This window comes from Canis aureus, chromosome 9 (genome assembly GCF_053574225.1).
Source record: "Canis aureus isolate CA01 chromosome 9, VMU_Caureus_v.1.0, whole genome shotgun sequence".
NCBI lineage: Eukaryota > Metazoa > Chordata > Mammalia > Carnivora > Canidae > Canis > Canis aureus.
In genome coordinates, this window is record NC_135619.1 from 60494245 (window position 1) to 60515075 (window position 20831).

Here is a 20831-nt window from a genome sequence, read left to right on the forward strand (position 1 = left end):
GTTAACCTCAAACTCAGACCCCAGAAGTGTGGGAATGGTTCCTAAGACATGCATGGTAGCCGATGTTTTTGAATATTACTCAATAATCTGTAGTCAAAATGAAGAAACAAGGGCTAAGTAACTAAGATTAGTATCACCTGTCACATAAAATAGTGGTATGACCTGGAGAAAGCCATTTAACCTTCCAGGAAGGTTGCTCATCTCCAAAATGAGGATAAATGTTCTTAAATCGTCATTAAGTGGCTCACAACACACCTGTCACGTTTCAGACATTCAATAAATAAATAAACAAATAAACACATAATGAATGTGTAAAGAAATACATAAAGAAATGTATTTTAGTTATTTAGTCTTATATACTTGAATACAATTAGACACTCTTTGGTTTCCATGGGAAGTTTAAATTCATGGCATTTCAAAGGGGGAAAGGGGGATTTGCCTGACACAATCATAGATACTTGCCCTTCCTGTACTGATGTTACTTGGCTTATCCAGGCATGTCTCTATGTGAATAAGCCTTAGTGTTGATCTGTCTCCAGTTTACCTAAACCTGTCTGAAAGGTAGAGCCAGACAGCTGAGTCAGTCTCTAACAATTGCCAACTGGTGATGACTTCCCCAAAGCCAGACAATCCCCCTCTGTGGACACTCCTCTTTTTATTTTTTTTTTCTTCTCAAGGATCATAAAGCATGTGCATTATTTTCTATCCATTGTGTCATAAAACAGTGATTCCAAAAGCTGGGAAGGTGAGTGATTTCTTGGAAGAAGAGACTATAAGGCAAAGGCTGGAACAAAAACCTAATTATGGGTAGAGGGGCTGAAAGGCACAGTAGACCAGGAAGCACACTACCAAAAATCAAAGAAGTTCCCTGAGACTGCTGGGTTTGTTGTCATTTACATATGAGTGAAAGAGAACAACAAAAGGGCTACACAATCAGACACCAAACTACACTTGTTCAGATTCATGCTACCACTTGCTTGAGTTTTCTCACACACAATTCCTTCCCCCATGGCCCTACTCATCTTTTCTTGGAGACAAATATAGGTTCAATTTCCCCAGGCTTCAGCCAGACAATCCAGCTGCCAGAAATGTGCTGGCTGATCATCTTCCTGGAGCTACTTCTCGGCTACTTACTTGGGTCTGTCAAATGTGGAAAAGGAAGGAAAAACAGAGGACTCATGTTGTGAAAAGCCAGGTATACATTCTGTTAAAAACCAGCAACTAATAATAATGCTCAAACACCATCTTAGCATGAATTAGATTTCTATGCTGTAACATTTATTTATTATTAACTTTAGTTTCACTTTATCTTTACTTTGTTTTTATAATATTGACCAAAAAGTATTTTTTCAATTAAGTTTTTTTTCCAGTGTTTATGAAAATGTGGTCCATCAGGGTCTTTCTATAAATAACAAATAATTAATGTTTTGTCTAATTTACCTACATAAATAGTAGTAAGATACTATGTAAGCCAATAAATTACTTAGTTTATCTAGACCATAACAGTAGTTTTTAAAAAAATAGAATCTCTAGTCATTTTAAAGACGATAAAATGATAGTTTCATGTGAAATTTACACAAACATGTGGACATAATGGAAGAAGTTATTTTGAATATTGACAGACTTGAGAAGAGAAATGGAAATTTTTTAAAGTGAATTAGTATAAATTGTTAACCATAATTCAATATTTACTTGCAGACTTTCAGAAAAGTAATACACTGTTCATTTTATGCGATGAGTTGTTAATATTACATGAAATAACAAATTGGCATCATAACTAAACAGAGTGTCTGGGCAGTTATCAAAAAAAAAAAAAGAACGATGGGAATCTAAGCACGGGAGTCAGGTTTTTACTGACAAATGGATTATTCTGCACAATGTGAAATTTGTTATTGCTTTCTGATCAGATACTCTTCAGTTTCAGTTTTAAATGTCTTCATTACACAAATCTTATTATAATTATGTGTGAGATTAAGTGTGCTAGAATGAAAGACTCTTATATCATTGTGTTATTTTTAAAACCTTAGGAATTTCACACTTACCCATATGAAGGACTGATATGCGGCCCTACAACCATTCCAGTTATGGCAAAGCCATGCCAACAACATTCTTGACATGCTTGAAGCTGATGGCGTGCCCGGACAAATGTTCCCTTGTTCCCTATTCCCTTCAGTTTCTGGTGTTAAGTATTAGTTGAGCCCCCTATCACCCTGCAGAAAATAAAATAAAATAAGATAAAGTAAAATGCACAGATGATACCATGGAAGTTTCTGCTGATGCAGTGCTGGAAGCAGGAAGGCGTATTAATGAGTAGTACTCTGGACTAGAGCTGCAGTCGTTTATTTAAAATGGCAATGAGATGATGATCTGTTAAAAACTCCAGTGGGATGAGCAGAGGGTAATTTGACCAAGGCCTCAGAGGTAAGGGCTTCAATCTTGGACTTTTATTATTATTTTCCAAGTGCTGGTCTATCTTGTTATGAATTGAATTATATCTCCCAAAAATTTCATATGTTGAAGTTCTAACCCTGTAATGTGATTGTATTTAGAGATAGGACCTCTAGGGAAGTAATTGAAGTTAAGTTAGGTTATAAGGATGGGATCCTAATCCCATGGATCTGATGTCCTTAGAAGAAAAGGGACACCTGGAGTATGCTCACACAGGAAAGACCATGTGAGGACACAGCAAAAAGGTGGCCATCTGCAAACCAGGAAAAGAGGTCACACCAGACACCAACCCTGATGACATCTTGGTCTTGGACTTCCAGCCTCCAGAACTTTCTGTTGTTTAAGTCCCCTTGTGGGATTCTGTTATGGCAGTCCAGACATACTAATACACACTCATAATCACAAAGGTTAATCTGACATATTAAAAGAACATATTTGTCATTCTTCCAATGCTTACTCATTTATAAACCTACCTTGCCTGAAGCCAATAATAACAACAGCAGAATCTATTGAACTTTTTTCTTGATAGGCACTGTTCCACACATTTTCACTTCATAAAGTAATTCATATTATTACCTATTTTACAGATAAGAAATCGAGTTAAAGATAGTATAAGTAACTGATCCAAAGTCAAACAGCATACTAGAATGTTGTAACTAGTAATGTGAGCTAAGGAATAACATGTTTATAAATCCTGTCGTTATCTGGGGGAAAAGCATAGGTGCGTCACTGTGCATCTGTGTGTTTAAAAGTATTTCTTTAACAAATGGAAAAATTTAAACTTTCCACTGTTAAATGAAGTTTTGTCATCATAAGTTTTATCGCATATTGAGAGCCTCAAAAAAAAGAAGATAAAAGGACATTTCTAGGAAAATCACATAGAGGGATACTGAATTGTCTCCATAAGTACACTTATCTAAACATGGAGGAAATTGCTTGTATTTGAAAACAATTTTGATTTTTATATACCTGCTTTAAAGTTGAATGCCAAAATTTCCTTTTGGATCCCACAACGGGCTTAGAAGCCAACATATCTCCAGGAGGTAGGAAAGCTACTATAAGCTTATTTTTAACTTGTCAGCAAGTAAAAATCTAACTAATGTTGATCTTTCTCTGACAGCACTTGCTTGGAAGGTTCCATAGCTTTGATTAATATTTAAACACTTGGGCTTTCAAAGCAAATTTACAAGCTGAAATTACTAAAGCTACAATAAATAGAGAAACATGTTACTGTTTTATTTTCTGCTTGAGCTAAAAAGAGCAGCCATTAGGAATAAGCAAGTACAGGAAGGAGGAACTTTGTTTTCAGTTTGTTTTCTCGTTGACCACTTGAAATGCACCCTATGAGGAGTAACCATGAAGTGGTTTTGTTTAGTAGCTCTGGAACTAGACTGAACGTGAGTGCTGGCTCTACCACTTCCTGGCTGTGTGACGTTGGGCAAGTTATTTCTTCTACCTGTCCCTTAGTTTTCTCATCTGTGAAATAGGGTGGTAACAATATCTATTTCATAGGATTTGTACACACTTCAATGAATTACAACAGGTATACTGCAAAGAACAGTGTCTAGCATATAGCAAATATTTGCTATGTGCTGGTGATTAGTATTTCCTATAAATATAGTATTGAAATAGTCAGGATTATATTAAATATCCAGCTATTAATTCAACAAATATTCATTCATTCAATAAATATTTATTAAGTCCATATCATGGCCAGGAACTGGCTATAAAAAGTTAAAAAATTCAAGCAATCTGTTGCCTAAGGTCTAGCATTATAGTGGGAAGAACAGACACATGCATTGCTGGTAGGTACTGTCTACTGAGCTATCTATTAGAGCATGGACCTGGGAACTCATAAGGAGTTCTGGGAAGGGTTTTCTAAAAGGAGTATTGCTGGAACTGAGCTGCACAACTTTATGACTCAGAAGAGATATGGAGATAGCCATTCTTAACATAGGAAACAGAATGGCAAAGGCATAATGACCTGAGAAGTTTGGGAAACTAAAGAGAAGTGTGAATAGCTTATCAAGCATACATAAAGGGGCCATGAGGAAATCAACCTGAGAATTAAAGACTTATCCCATAACTTCTCCCAGTATCTAATTTTCTACAGCACAATGATGGTCCCCTTCAGGGAGGACCAATAACTCAGTTCTGACTACATGTGGGAAAGAAAAAAATGCATGATAATATTATTGCCTCATTGTCCATATTGGTTCAACATTCCAATAAATAACCAGACCAAAATCATCTTTGTCAAAGGGGTATGGTTAATTGGACATGTTCCAAGGTACACTAATATTGGAGTGCACTGATCTCACCTGCAGTTGAAAATATTTTAATAGGCAGCTCAAAGATGGCTAGACAAGTGTTAGTCCAGAGAGCACTATAATATATTTAAAACTAAAGCTCAATATTAAGCGGACCCATGAAGTATAATAAAATTTCACATCTGGTTACAGAGTACACATTGTCTAAATTATAGAGATGAGAAATTGCGAACTAAGTGTGAAAGCAGCTTCAATTAATGATGGCTATTTATGACCCAGCCTGTTCTTTTGATGCATACAAAATTATTGAGCTTGTAGCCCACAAAAGCCTGAATAACTGCAGAAAGATTTGGGATGGGAGAAATATTTAATCTTGCCAGTTTTATCGTAGGTCAGCAAGGCCATATCTTTAGGTGGGCCTATATCAACAATACTAAAATGAATAATTTACCCCGTTCTGACTTGAAGCTGAATGACTGTTTTATGCCTAAGGAAGAAAAACACTGCGCTTTTTAACTCTTCACCCTGATTGCTTATAATGCTCATCGATCTGAAACAAACAGTGCATAAATCTGTTCTTTAGCAATAGACGCAACTAAGGCGTCCATTAAAAATGACCCAGCAGAAACTAAAACATGATTCCCAAACCCATAGTATCCAACACCATTCACTGATTCATACCCAGCTACTTCATTGAGAAGAATGAACTAAATAAAATACTCTTTAAAAAAATTGAATTGTAAGGGACATTTTATGAGATATTTAAGGCAACTGTTATTTTTTTTCTGAGATGAAAAGATGAGTTTCTGATAGCCCTGAGAATTCAACCCATGTCCCTTCTATTTTTGTTTCTTCCTTTAATGAACAAAGATCATAGAGTCAAATTTCATTTATCAGTTCTGTTGACAATTTGTACGATAAACTATTTTCACCTAATGTTCCTTTAACATTACAGGAGCTCAATTCAAGAAAGTAAGCTTATGTTCTTAAAGGGGAAATAAGTCACTCTCAAGTTACTCTTTAGGATCAAAGAGTAACAGCAAATGAAATGAGTTCTGTAGTCAATGACTGCTTATCTGGAGTCATTGAAGAAAATGATTTCTTCTCTTCTGCAGGAAAGGAAGCTGAGACATGGAGCAGCTTAGTAGCTAAGCCACCTGTCAGACTAAGGTATATCATTAGTAACTGCCAAAGACCCCAGTCAAATCTCAGTCCAAAGGGCTCTATGGTTGCCATTAGAACAGTTTGCCAAATATTTATTGCTCTCCACCTCCTGGCACAGGGTGGGGTTGTACTTCATAGTTCCATTGTGGTTGGATGGGATCATGGGTCTAGGAGTAGCCAATCGATTGCAAGCCCAGAGACACATGTCTGTTCCTGAATAAAGTATACAAGTGTTGGTGCAAGACCCTGCAAAATTCTCTTTCCTTCGGCCCATGTAACTGGTAAGATTCCAGCTAGTGGCTTCCCTGTCAACCAGAGTCCCAGAGAGTTCCCAGCCAATCTACAGAGCGTCACTGGAACAAAACACACTTTTCTTGTATATAGCTTCTGGGATTTGAGGTCTCTTGGTTTCCATGACCTAACTTACCTATCCTGATGGATGGAGACTGCAAAGCCTATTCTCCATAAAGAAATCCATAAACTGGGGATATTGCAATAATTCCAAGTCACAAGGAACAGAGATAAAGTTTCACGATGAGACAAGGATGAGATTGGGGCTTTAGAGGAGGAGAAAATCAACATGGGACGAGCACTTTGTAATCCCAAGTATAAATCAAGTGGAGATTAAATTCACTTGGCAGTTTTGAGAGACCACAAAGAAACTTCTCAAAGAATTCAAGGTGAGTATCTGCAGGCAGTTGGAACTCAGGAAATAGTGAGCTACAGAGTGGCAGTAGTGAAATGAGAACTTACTCAAAATACATTTTCTCAATATAAAAGGGTCCATTAATAGATAACTATACACTTTTATGACCATAGCATCATTATTGGAAATACTATACAATGCCAGTACTTCCACAATTCTTGTGATATTATTACAATCTCTTTTCTAATTCTTTGCACATGTTTCTTAAACAGTATTTTTTATAATAAACCAAACACACGTGCTGCCTTAGGAGCCCTCACTGGGCTATAAACCCTCTGGAGGAACATTTCGATGGGAAAATGCTAGCTTAAAAAAAAATCGTCTCATTCCAACAAGTATCTAACAATGGCTTTCAAAGGATGATTTGGGGAAACTCTGATAGCATTTGTGTTGGACTTTGCTTATCCATTCAGGGGCCTGGGTCTCTTTGCATTACTATTGGGAAATGATGATGAGGAATATACCTGGGATAATGATCAGTGAAAAGGCAGCTTTGTGTAAAGTATACAGGGCCTTCTGTAATGCCAGAGTGAATGTGATCAACTTTTAGATGTTATGCAAATGAGTCTGAAGGATATGACTAGAGGGAGAAAAAAAATAAGAAAGAGAGTTGGCTCCCCCAACTTGCCTTATCAATGGTGTGTATTAGCAGAGGGAAAGATTACATCTTGCTCTTCCATAATCAATTCTGTCTTGTTTTCACTACCATTTTCTTGATAATTATTCTGGCAATATCTGGAGACTTGCCCTTTACTGTGATTTCTTCCCTCAAAATTCTAGGTTGGGCTAGGTTCCCTTACCTGGAGTTCCCATTAACTCTGTACACCATACTGTCAGTATCTATGGCATATTGCATTGTAATTCCTAAGTGCATCTGTAGCTGACTCTTCCACAAGACTGAAAGATATCTGAGAAGAAGGACCTTTTAATATTCACCATGGTGTCCCTAATACTAAGAACAGAGGCAGACACAAAGTAGCTCAAAGCAAGTTTATTAAATAAAAAAATTAAACTGAATAAATAAACTTGAAACTAAATGATGATTATTGAGAAGGTAACATATTGGGCAGCCCCGGTGGCGCAGCGGTTTAGAGCCGCCTGCAGCCCAGGGCATGATCCTGGAGGCCTGGGATTGAGTCCCACGTCAGGCTCCCTGCATGGAGCCTGCTTCTCCCTCTGCCTGTGTCTCTGCCTCTCTCTCTCTCTCTCTCTCTGTATCTCTATGAATAAATAAATAAAATCTTTAAAAAATTTCTAAAAAAGAGAAGGTAGCATATTTATTCCATTGTTTCACAGATAACCCTCGGTAAAAGTCCCATCTTCTTACATCATCATATTGTTGCAAATGCCTAACTATGTAGTGTCACATTCTAATCTTTGTACCTGTCACTTATTCCCAGATCATCTCATTTAACCACAATATATTATTGTTTTTGTTTTTTAGATGAAAAGCTAAAGCTCAGAGAGGGTAGTTACTATCAGAGAAATAATCCCTTTAGGAGACAAGGGGATGCTTTCTAATCAGATGACTTTATTATAATAATAGTAAAGCTGATGACTCTGAAGTGTATTATTTCTCTACTGCTTGCATTTCTAAATAATTCAAAATAGGATTCATATGAACTCACAGAGTTAAAAATATTCTCATGACAGAGATGTCTTAAATGGAATTTTGCATTAAAGTGTAGTATTATCTCTAAGAGCAGATTTGGAAAGTAGACTACAAAACCCAGCTCTGCATAACCTATGGGAAGATACCTATGTTTCAATTTTCTCATTTGTAATATGGTTGCACATGGTTGTTGGACGCTTAAGTTATTGAATAGCTATAAAGTACTTAGGGCATGGGTTACCACAGAGCAAAAACTTCATAAGTATTATTTGTACCCTCATCAGAACCACTTGAGTCAACTGTTAGACCATTTCCAGCAATGTTACTAAAAACAGAAAAAAAATTCTATTTTTCTACATATAACTATAAGATTAGAGACTATGGCTTTATCATGGATGACCCCTCATGGTCTAGAAGGCCATGCATGACTTGGCACTTGATTGCCTGGTCTCTGAACTCTACCCACCTTGAACCCACTCTTCAGCTAAGTTGAAGTGTCTTCCTGTCCTACAAAGAGGAATGCCTCCAGGCGTGCCCAGCTTTTGTACAGCTGTTCGCTCTGAATGGAACACAGTCTCCTCTTCATTTGTTGTCTTTTTGCCAGGATTAAAACTCATCTACTCTGAAGAGACTCCCATGCACTCTTTGCAGCCAAACTAAGAGGCCCTTCTAAGTACTCCTACAGACCCTACATTTATCTACCCCTGTGATCATGCTCATTGATCTGAGCTTGCCCTGTGTTTGTCTGATTTTGCCCAGGGCACAGACAACAACCTATCCAGGGACAAGAGCTGAGTCTTTTCACCTTTGTATTTGTCATATCTGGCATCACATTGGGAACATGAGAACCCTTAATAAGTAGGTGTTAAATGAATAAACAGGTGAGAAATATCTTTCAAGCAGAGAAGAATATTTCTGCTCGGTTGCTTAAAACAGTACTTCCCCAGCATTTGCAAATAAGGACGTGCAACTTTTTAAAAAGAATAAGAAGAATTCTTATTTAAATTAAATAAGATTATTAAAGCAGTTTGTCCACTTGAACCCAATAGCACAGGTCCAAACCAGCCTGGAAAATGGAAGGGGCACCCATTCACCACACTCAAGCATTGAGGGGCATCCCCCTCCTCCCCAAAATAAGAAGTTCTGGCTCAGTACAGAATTGACAGCTACTCTTTCCACTTTTTCAGCCATCTTCACTCTGTCTTCTGCAGGCAACTCTCATGAATTAAATGTGATATTCTGCTTTAATAACTGTGAAGGTGGCATGTTTGGTATCATTGTTTGGAGCAATCAGAAATACAGGGTCTAGTGCCCTCTCTGCTGTGCAGAGATGAGCACTGACATTCACTTGTCAGGTAACAGGGTTTTGTTTTTTTTCCTTATAAAAATGATCTGTTAAGACCTGCCCTAGCTACACTGTGGGATATTGCCAGGATAATATAATATGCTATAGAAAACTCAATATGAGCTAAACAAAATTCTATATGAATATAGTAATGAATTACAAATATGTATTCCTTGTATGTGAAATAGTGTCACCCATTATAAGTAGGTTGACTTTACAATTTATTTTATAAACCAGGACATAAATGAGAGTGAAACAAGATATTATTAATAAATACAACAAGATGACAGGCAATCATCAATAGGCAACCATCAGGACTTTTTCAGGAACACTATCGCTCAAATTCTAATGAGTATTCTAGAAAGTGCTAGAATTTGAAATGTTTCTTTTAGTGGCATCGATATTTTTGTTTGTGCACTGACTGCAGCCTTCTGTTTATATTTGGGGCATTTATCACCTTTTGAAGGGAACAGAGCAGAGCTCTGTGCTGACCTATTCTTCCCCCCACCCCACTGCAATTTAGAAATGGGCATGGCAACCCGACCCTGTCAGTCAGACATTTTCAACCCAGACCAGGAGCATAGGAAGCAGAGCCTCCTCCTCCTCCTTGTAGATAGATATGGTGGCAGCTGTAATAGCTACACTCCTTCTAGAGGAGCAATGATAGTGGTTTTAACAGTGAACTCTGATTGATTCAGTGGCTCAAGGTGGGGAAGTCCATGCCCAAAGAAGGTAAGATGCTGTCTTCCAGTGGCCAGCTCCCTAGCCTGTCCTCCTCAGCACTATCAATGTTGTTTTTCTTCCTAAGCTTCCAAGACCAGGTCTGTGGCCATCCCCAAGGATCTGAGAACCACCTCTAATCTGCATCCTTCAGTGTATTTCTTTTCTACTGATATTAGCCAGCGACAGTTTTTGGTCAAGTCTAGATACACCCTAACAAACTAAGATTCACCACACAGATGAAGCAACCAAGGAACTGAAAGTCATATAACTTGCTTACAACCACATCATTAGAAAGAGAATTAGAACTAGAGGCTGGATCTACTGCTCCCTAACTAGAGAGCTTTGTAACTCCACACAGTGAAGATGCCCAATAAATGTTAGTTTAATTTAATATTTTGTGTGTTCTGTTATATATTTTTAAAGCATGTTTTCTACGGGGCCACAGTTTTAAATTGTCGACTGATGCAAGTGCTCTTGCATGGATGGTGCAATTATTCAATAACAATTAGGGAAACTTTGTAACTGTGGTTAGAAAGCAGAGAAAAACAAAAACCTGGGAAACTCCTTATATAACCTTTGTTTTTCAGAAATGACTAAATATATTTCATCTTAGAAAATAACAGCTAAAATGAAGCAGTGTGCTGAAAAGAGAATTGTATGGATATTAAATGGGCAAACATCCAGTTATTTTATATACGGGGTCTCAGAAACACATTTTATGGTGATGTGGTTTGACTAATGAAAGTTAACAAGAGATGGCTACTTACTTCTTTGGAAAGAAACACCATTGGGATGGATATTCTTTCCTGTCTGTTCTTGAAAAATGTGCCTTTGCTGTGAAGTTTTTAGACAATTTATTATGGGGGGATCTGTCTCTTAACTCAATCTGCCAAGCTTGCATGTCATTCCAATGGGATAATTTTAATGTCCATTTGTTGTTGTCTATAACATTACATCTTCATTTTTTTTTCTCTTTTCCTTACTAGGTATCAAATAGGCTGGTCATTTTCACAAACTGTTGCCAAAATAATCCTAAAAGCCCAGAGCAGTGAGTATATGGAAATGCATTTATTGGTGCGGCTCCCATCGCTTCACCTGGCTTAGCTTCGCAGAGACCCTTAAACAATTTGAATCTCTCAGCTTTTAAAACCAAGAAGGCAACTCTAGGTCCAGAACATCTGCCCCAGCTGTGTTTCCCATTTTGGCCCTAGACTCCAGGAAGTACTTGAGTCCACAAAGCTGCCAGAACATATATTCACAGACTTGGAACTTGAATTACCATGGAACAGCTTCCATAGAAGTCTCCTTAGGCTTCTAAAATCCTCCAGTATCAGCAAAATGGAGAACAGACAGCCATTAAACAAATTAGTCTGAAATCTGTTTAGAGACCAAAAGTGGTTGTCACACATCTGGAAAAAGAGTGCAGGGTGGGCCGGGTAGGGAGGGGGAGCCTAAGAAAAGGAAAATATTAATTGAGCAGATCAAGAAAAAAGGAGAATAGAAAAATATCAAGCTAAACACGGACACACAGTCTTTAGCGGATATCGCTTTGTTTGCAGAAATGGAGAGCGTAGGCTTGTGCCAGAGAAGACTCATTCCAAGACACAGCTGTTGCAAGTGTGCTTGCCTAGTTCCTACCCATTTCCTGCTTCCCTCTCACTCCCACCAAAACGTTGAACTTGACACCAACATGTCTGCTTGTGTTACCGGTAGGGCAGCCAGGTTGAAATAGCCTTAGCTCTGGGCAAAGACATCTCTTCCTGGTCTATTTTATTCTGGGTCCTGGAACCTCAACTTCCGCTCATCAGTTGGCTCCAACTTAGACAATGTTTTCCTTTTGCTTAGCCAGACTTTAAAACTTGGGTTACACTGATGAGTAGAGTAGAGCGGTCAGCAACCATGTGGATTTTAGAGTGAGACTTAACTATGTTTGAATCCAAGTTCCATCCCTTATGTATTTATTTAATTTATCTATCTGGGCCTCTCTTTCCTTACCTGAGAAAAGGGAATGGTAGTGGTAAAGTGGTACATTCTCATAGGGTTATTGTGTAGATTACAAAAGGAAACCTACATTAGAGTGGTTAGAAGGGTACCCGGTACGATATTAGCACCATATAAGTATTTGCTCTCATTATCTTCTGTGTGTCCCACAAAGTTTTAGTCTGCATGATTACTTATTATGAATTCAAAATAACTCCATCAAAATACCTTCAGTTGTTCCAAGTTCATTGTCAACTCACTATCCAAGCATTCAAGCTGCTGTCATACAGTCCTCAAAATGACACTTCCTGACTTAACCAAGAACACCTCCTTTTTTCTTTTAGCTTCCTGTTATGTTAAGGGTTAATTGATGACAAATAAGCTGTAGAGAATTTTGGAAGATGATGCAAATGTTTTAAAGGTGGATTGGGGTGATAGTTTCACACTCCTTAAATTTATTAAAATTAAATGTATTCTCTTATAATGTGTGAGTTTTGTGGTATGTAAATTATACTTCAAGAAAAATGCAAAAAGAAAAGATAAACAATGATTATTTAAAAATTTTCTCATTTGTGGGACCCCTGGATGGCTCAGCTTTTGAGCATCTGCCTTCGGCTCAAGGCAGAAGGGGTCCGGGATCGAGTCCCACATCAGGCTCCTTGCAGGAGAACCTGCTTCCCCCTCTGCCTATGTCTCTGTGTCTCTCATGTATAAATAAATAAAATCTTTAAAAATTTTTTCTCATTTTATCCTTTAGGCAAAAAGAAGCATGAAACTATAAAGATCCAGCACAGAAATGGAATGGAAGCAAGTACTACATCGCTCTAATTCTTTCAGTGTTTTGTTCTCCCCACCCCCCCCTCCTTTGGATGGCTTAATTATTTACTTTAGAAATAGTAACACATTCCTTGGCTACCAAACATCTAGGGCTTAAGAAATCAGGCAGTACTTCTGAAATCCATACCAGGATATTTTCCAGATTAAAGAACAGGGTGAGTAGGAAGGGAACTTGGGGGTTGTTTTGAGAAATCTGGAACTTGCCACCATTTAGCTGAGTGGAAGTAGAAGTGCCAAGAAAAAGCTGTAGGTGTGTCAAAAGTATTGAAGGTCTTTTGCATTTTAATGACGAGATAGACTTGGATCTTATATAATCTTCGAACTGTTCTGCATTTCATTCAATGAAAAGAGCTTTAATAAAGGAAATTGTTATTACCAGAAGCAAAGTTGATTTTAGCAAAACCTTAACCTCTTTGAATAGCAGTTTACTGTAATCCAAATAGAGATGATCCACACACACACACACAAATAGAAAAATAAAAAGAGGATGAGGAGGAAATACAAATTGCATCACTTAGCAAATGACTAATCAGAGTAATAACAAGCTTCCAGCTTTAATTGTGTGCCAAGAGTTTTTCTTCAAACGCCAATCTCAAGGAAATATTTCAGCAAATCTTTGTATTTGATATTTCTATTGGCATTTTGGCAAATTCTTGATTCATTCAAAAGATGGCTCAGTCTCTCTGCTGAAACTTGCATAGCAGGGTGGGTAACTGCTTGTTGCCATGGATGATAGGTATTGGCAGAAGTCTTAGGTTTGAATTATGACAATAACCGCAATGTACCCGACTCTGCTTAGGCGGTAACTACAGACAACTTTTGTAGTTGTCATTTTGTTTTTAAAAATTTCAAAAGAAAGAGGTTTAGGGTGTGTTTTCCGAAACCAATGATTTCATTCGTGTTTTTACACTCATCGTTGAGACTTTGTTTTATTGAATAATAAAACATTGCTCCATGTCTCCCCCTGTAAAGTGCCATGCTAGTGGCATCTAATCAAGAAATATACTACGTGACATTCTCCAGGGTTGGAAATTTGTATTTCAAAAGAATTGAAAGTTTATCCTAAGTACCTGGGGTCCCAGAGGTCTCAAGAGGAGGACAGGGTCAACCCAGTGGTCTAGTCACGACAGGAGGGAGCACAGATAACTTTCCACTGAGTGTGCCAGGCTGTTCAGGTGGCTGCTTTCACTTTATTAAGAGCACTGATAAAAACAGATCTTGTCTTCTCTCGAAGCAGATTGGCCTCTACAGACCTGCAGACATGAAGGTACCAAGATACTGGATTTACTCTGAGTTAATGTTTACCTGAATTATTGATTGCCAAGTGAGTTACAAAACAGCTGGCAACTCAGTTTGTGATGCTTTCTCTTTGAATTACAAAAGCTGAGCTATAAATCCAAACCTGAGAGGATTTCTTTCATCTTTTCTACTTGTGAAATGTACCTCTTCAACAGAACCGACCCTGGGTCATTTTGAATCAATTACTAATAAATCAGTGGCACTTTCTCTTTCTCTCATTGCAAGTGGAAGTCCCATCTTAGGAATTAATTTTGTCTCCGGTTTACCTTTGTCTAAGCTGTTTATCTGTGACTTTCCTTATTTATTTCACAAAATGATAGGGTATTAATTGGATTTTAAAATGCCTTGAGGTATTTGATGTTAAACCACACAGTGGGCTAAAATATGTCAAAAGCCCGGACAGATGTTAACAACCAAACTGAACACGGTGGCAAAATGAAGTGTGTGGGACGTTGCAACTTTATTTCTTTGATTGCCTTATAGCTTCTCTCAGTATAAAATAGTTTAGAGATGATGTGTAGCAAACGGGACATTCACTAAGACAATTCTCATTAGAACAAGACAGGAGATTAAAACCATAAATTAAAAAGTGATGCAAGTAGTTCAACCACTAGGGAAGATGGAAGAAATATTATCATCCACTTGACCTTTAAATTGGAGCCTCGTGGCAGCTGGGGAAACAAAGGTAATACAATAAATTATATACGTTTTTATCTTATAGAAGTTAATATAGCACTCATTTAAAAGAAATATTTTCTATTGTCACATTCTGAAACAGAAGCTCAACTTGAGTGTGCATCTTAAGCACAATGTATAAAAAAATGTACTGTACAGTCAAGTGATACATGTGTATTGATAATGCCAACACCATTACATTGAAGCACAAATAAGTGAATTGGAGCCTATGTTAATAAAGTCCGTGTGTATAATTTTCTATGTATTTAATTTTATGAAAGGATATTAGTAGAATACTTACAAGGCTAAGTAAATAAGATTATCTATAATAGATTTAATTTCTAATGTCAGAATGTTTTATAACATATAGTGCAAGGATATCTGATTTCAATTGCTACTTAAGAAAGTATCCATAAATCTTAAGCACCAGGTGAGCAGAGAGAGCTAAACATTTGTTTTGAAATTTGAGAACCAAGACCAATATTCTCTGTAGATTGGTACATCCACAATAGAAAACAATATGAAGTTTCCACAAAAGAGTAAAACTAGAACTACCCTACGGTCCAGCATTTCTTTTTTTTTTTTTTAAGATTTTATTTATTTATTCATGAGAGACAGAGAGAGAGAGAGAGAGAGAGGCAGAGACACAGGCAGAGGGAGAAGCAGGCTCCATGCAGGGAGCCCAATGTGAAACTCATCCCAGGTCTCCAGGATCACACCCTGGGCCGAAGGTGGCGCTAAACTGCTGGGCCACCAGGGCTGCCCTGATCCAGCATTCTTACCTCTGGATGTATGTCTGAAGGAAATGAAATCACCACCTTGAAGAGGTATTTGCACGTCTGTGTTCACTGCAGCATTCATTATTCACAATGGTCTAGACATAGAAACAACCTATATCCATTAACAGATGAATGGATAAAAAAATGTGGTATACGTATACACAATGGAATATTATTTGGCAGTAAAAAGAAGGGAATCCTGCCATTTGCAACGATATGAATAAACCTTGAGGATATTATACCAAGTGAAATAAATTCAACAAAGACAGATATATTATCTTGCTAAATAATATGTGGAATCTAAAAACATCAGGCTCATAGAAATGGAGAGCAGATCGGTTGCTGCCAGGATCAGGCATTAGAGATGGAGGAAATAGATAAAGGTGGTCAAAGGGTAAAAACTTCTAGTTTTAAGATGAATAAATTCTGGGGATGTAATGTACAATATAGTGACTATAGTTAACACTATATTTTATACTTGAAAGTTGCTAAAAGAGTAAAAAGCTCTCACCACACACACAAAAATTTTAACTATAAAGTGACGGATGTGCTAACTCACCTTATTGTGGTAATCATTTTGCAATATATAAATATACTTTGCGTTTATAAATTTGTCATGTTATACACTTTAAACTTACGCAATGTTAATGTCAATTATATCTCAATAAAGGACCAATATTCTCATCTGCATAAAGACTTCCCTATAGGTACTTGGAAGGGAAACCTCAAAATATTATAACAGGCAAAATATAGCCCTTTCTACTTTTGCGTCACTTCTAATAAAATGTTTAATGTCCATTTTGTCTTATACTATAATATCCCTGAGGGCAGAGAGCTTGTTTTTTTTTTTTTGTTTTTTTTTTTTTGTTTTTTTTGTTTTGTTTTTTCTATTTTGAACTTCTGGTACCTAACAAAGGATATGGCCCATGCTAGACATCAAACAGGCATTTGTTGAATTGAGTTGAAGCAATTTTTAATTTTTTTAACCATCTGCAATATCATAGAATGGAAAAAACATCTTGGACAGACTTTTTAAAAGAAAAGCTCAATTGCTTCATAGTTCTAAGTGAGATAATTTCCTGATATGCTCACTAATGCAACTAAAATACAAAATCTACCCTCAAATAACTGATTAAGCTCATCTTCTGAATAGAATTCTAAAATATTTTATCTTTTTAAAAAGCACTATCTCCAGATCATAATCATTTTAACTACAATTTAATTGGTATTGAACTGTTATCTCAAACAATAGCCAAATGTTCATGAAGCCATCGATGGTCCATAATAGCCCACCACCTTTTGAGCTTTGACTCTAAATAATCTCCTCTTCCTACTTACTACACCTCAGGAAAATATCATTTATGAAAGCAAAGTATCATGTTACTGTGTCCAATGTTAAAAAGCATAAAAAGCATTTGTAGGCCCTAAACATATCTACAATCATAAATATAACTTCAAAACTACCCTGGATTATCATGAGCTTTTATTAATGGGTAATGTAATTCCAGAAATTGCAAAGGAACGAAGCATCTCATATAACAGTATCTTCAGTATAGTACTTCATCTCATTTTATCAGAGCAACAAACTTATGATAAGGTCTCAGTAGCTACATCGTGCAGACAAGAAATCAGAGGTTCCACGTTCAAGAGTTTGACCAACCACAGAAGACCAAGAAATCTTTTAGTACCATCCATGTGTCTGAGAGATAACACATTGCAGTCCCATTTCCTAGTCCTCTGCTTCTCCTAGGACCTCCTGTCATCCAGACCTTTATTATTTCTAAGAAACTTAAAGCAGTATCTAACCAGGGCAATGCAGGGGAGCTCTTGGATAAATGTGGCTGTGAGGTGTTTTGTTTTGTTTTGTTTTGTTTTGTTTTGTTTTGTTTGTTTGTTTTGGACCTTCTTATGGTTCTGCAAAGATGTTTACTGGACAGTTCTTTCCAGGACAGAAGACACACACACCCCACAGGCAGTGGATGGGCATACTCCATGCTATCTACACCTTACTGGAATGAACTGTGGGCAAGACACTGTTTCTGGTGAGCTCAGCAGAAGCTGAGAAGTGACAAGATGATCACTTCTCCAGAGGTGCCTAGTTGAGATGCTCCTCGATGAGGTCCACGTACTTCAGCAGCATGTGGCAGCAACAGTAATGCTTTAGGCCAATCTCATCTAGTCACTATATTTCTTGAAACAGAACAGTAGTTTGATTACAGCAGTTAAGGAGGTGACCACTAGAGTCAGACCATGGCTTCCATGTACAAGTGTGTAGTTTGTGCACTGCAAAAGAGCTCCAAACCCAGGTCAGGTTACCTACCTCCTTAACTTCCCAGCTATGTCCATTTAACCTTCTGATATTTTAACCTTCCTAAATCTCGTTTTCCCCACTGTTAATGTTAGCATAGAAATAATACTTCATTCCGAGTCTTGCTGGGTCAAGACTAGATTAGATAAGGCACGTCAATGACATTTCACAGTACAGTCCACAGTAAGCACTCAATAAAATTAGTTCTTAGCATTATTAAAAATATTATTATTCTTTCTTCATCATTAACAAATGAATAATTATGTGAACTTTTGGTCATTTACTGAGGACAAGATGTCGGGAATGGAATAATTGGACCAAAGTTAATGAACTTTTGAAGGCTCTTGACTTGCATTTGCCTTTGGGGAGAGGTCACACAATGTATCCTCTTACTGACAATGAATGAGGCAGCCTACCTCCATGGATCTCAACCATCATTGTGATCTCAAGCAACTGCCCTAAATTTCCTCTCTGCCAGCCTCCCCCTATATGCCAAATTCTACCTTAGAGTTACTAAATCTTCTATTTTCTGAAGACAAATATTTCATTTGAAGGAATACGTTGATGGCCTTCAAGCACGCCCAGCACATGAGATTAACAAGAGTAGTTATTAAATCAGTAACACACAGCTATATGTGTGTGTGAATAAAATATAGCCCCATTCTTTTGTGATGGTACAGAGAACTATAGAAATTTCCAGACAGAAAAAAGGGCATAGATAGGAAAGGATTAATTAAAGACTTTGGCAGGTAGGAAAAGCCTGGTGATTTAGGCCCATCATAGTAAGGGGCACAGCAGGGGGTCTACCTCCTTCAGGTGTCATCAGAAGGTCTATTGGGCCCTTAAAACTGGAAAAGAATAAGCTTGCAAATCTATAGAGAATCTTTGCAGTCTATGGACACTGAGGCCCACAAAAGAAGAAGACCATCTGCACTGTGCTGCCTCCTTCTATTTATTTTTTTTCTCCTTCTATTTATATTTAACTATTTGTTGGTTATCTATTCTGAAAGTTTTGACCCTAGCAACTCTGTAGTTGAAGCAAATTATCTGTACAAATGCACACAATGAAACTAACTCCAGGGATCCAGAGTAACGTGCTGATCTTTTTCTTGGAGAAAAAAAAAAAAACTAAGGAATCAGTGGTAGTATGATAGAGAGAGGTTATTTCATGGGTATTTGATGAAATATTTTCTACCTTTGCAATCAGAGCACCTGCTGGATCAGGTGGGCGTATGAAAGGATAGTGGCACAGGAGAAAGGCACTCACGTATTTTGGAAGTCTGTGTTTGAGTCTGTTCAACATTATTATCTTCTTTCCTCCATTCCTTATGTTGAAGAAATACTCCCAATGCCCTTTTCTCCTACTGTAAAAGTAAAACTTTTATTTTAACCTTTGAGGAAGCAAGCTCAAGTGCAAATGTTTTTAGGTCATTTGTCTAAGCCTACTGTATTTAAACAGCTGTGTATCAAATGATAGAAGAATCAAACCTCTTGCCTTGTGAGCAACTGAGCCTTCTTAAGAGCAAGCCCCAAATGTCATAACATTTCATATTTCATCTATACACCAGTTAAAAAAAAACATTTGGGAAGTTATCTGTCTTCTGTTTTTTTTTTTTTTTAATGTTTCTCTGTTGTTCTGTGTTGTGTTAAACAACCATAATCCCAGATAAGAACTATCTGAGATCCTCACACTCTTCCTACTATGAACATTTTATTCTGGAATATTCTATTACTAGTAATACCTTCTTCCAACACACGCATACATGGAAGTATTTCAAGGATTAAAGTTCTAAAGAACCTTTCATTGAGTCATGCTTTAGAATTTTATACTTTCATGGGGAGTGGGTTCTAAAACTAAACCACTTCTCTGTTTGGATTCTGAGACATTGAGCATATTTATTAGTCATTCTGCTCCTGAGTATGGTATCCCAGGAGCCCCAAAACATTAAGTCTATGCCTGGAGTCATGAATATAAAGGGAGTGAAGACATCAGACCCACAGAAACTATAGGTCATATAATTGAGTGTGTTAATAGTCCATGAAAATTAGTTTATGTTGGCCAAGCACTGCTGAATTTTTAAAATCTTCTCTGGCTACTCACAAATCTGAAAAGCCAAGAGCTAGTGGGCTAAGAACATGGGTGGCAAAAGAGTCAGACTTCCAAAGGCTTTGCAAATCCAACCACAAAGGGCTCCATAGTTGTAGAGGAGAGCAAATCCAGAGAGGTAGAGGAATTGGAGATGTTCAGTAAGCTTTTAATACTTTTCTACATCAAAAAACTGATTAAATATGAAATCATTCTGGCTGAGATCTGCCTAGAATGGCAAAATTGCAAGTTCTCAACAGGGAGATTGAGATCAATAGTTAGAAGTTCTACACTGAGGATCAATATTTAGAAGTTTTGATTTCTCCTTGTGGATATTTCTATGAGGCCCAAAACCTCAAACGTCCTTTTTTATTTTCTTCTTCTCTTCTCCCTCTCCATTCCTCTTCCTCCTTCTTTCTCCTCCTCCTCCTCCTCCTCCTCCTCCTCCTCCTCCTCCTCCTCCTCCTCCTCCTCCTCCTTCTTCTTCTTCTTCTTCTTCTTCTTCTTCTTCTTCTTCTTCTTCTTCTTCTTCAAAATGTAATGTGCTATTGAAAACAAAACTTTACAGCTTGGAAACCCCCATTTGAGCTTCCAGTAAA

At 37.4% G+C, this 20831-nt stretch overlaps 1 long non-coding RNA gene across 1 annotated transcript in view; it reads left to right on the forward strand.

Moving 5' to 3' along the window:
- The first annotated feature begins 795 nt into the window (after positions 1-795).
- Positions 796-20831, forward strand: part of LOC144321002 (uncharacterized) — a 79518-nt gene continuing 59482 nt past the window's right edge. Inside the window, exons 1-3 of the long non-coding RNA XR_013386674.1 lie at positions 796-1195; positions 11255-11316; positions 13006-13240. This is a non-coding gene — a long non-coding RNA (uncharacterized LOC144321002). The remainder of the gene's footprint in view (positions 1196-11254; positions 11317-13005; positions 13241-20831) is intronic.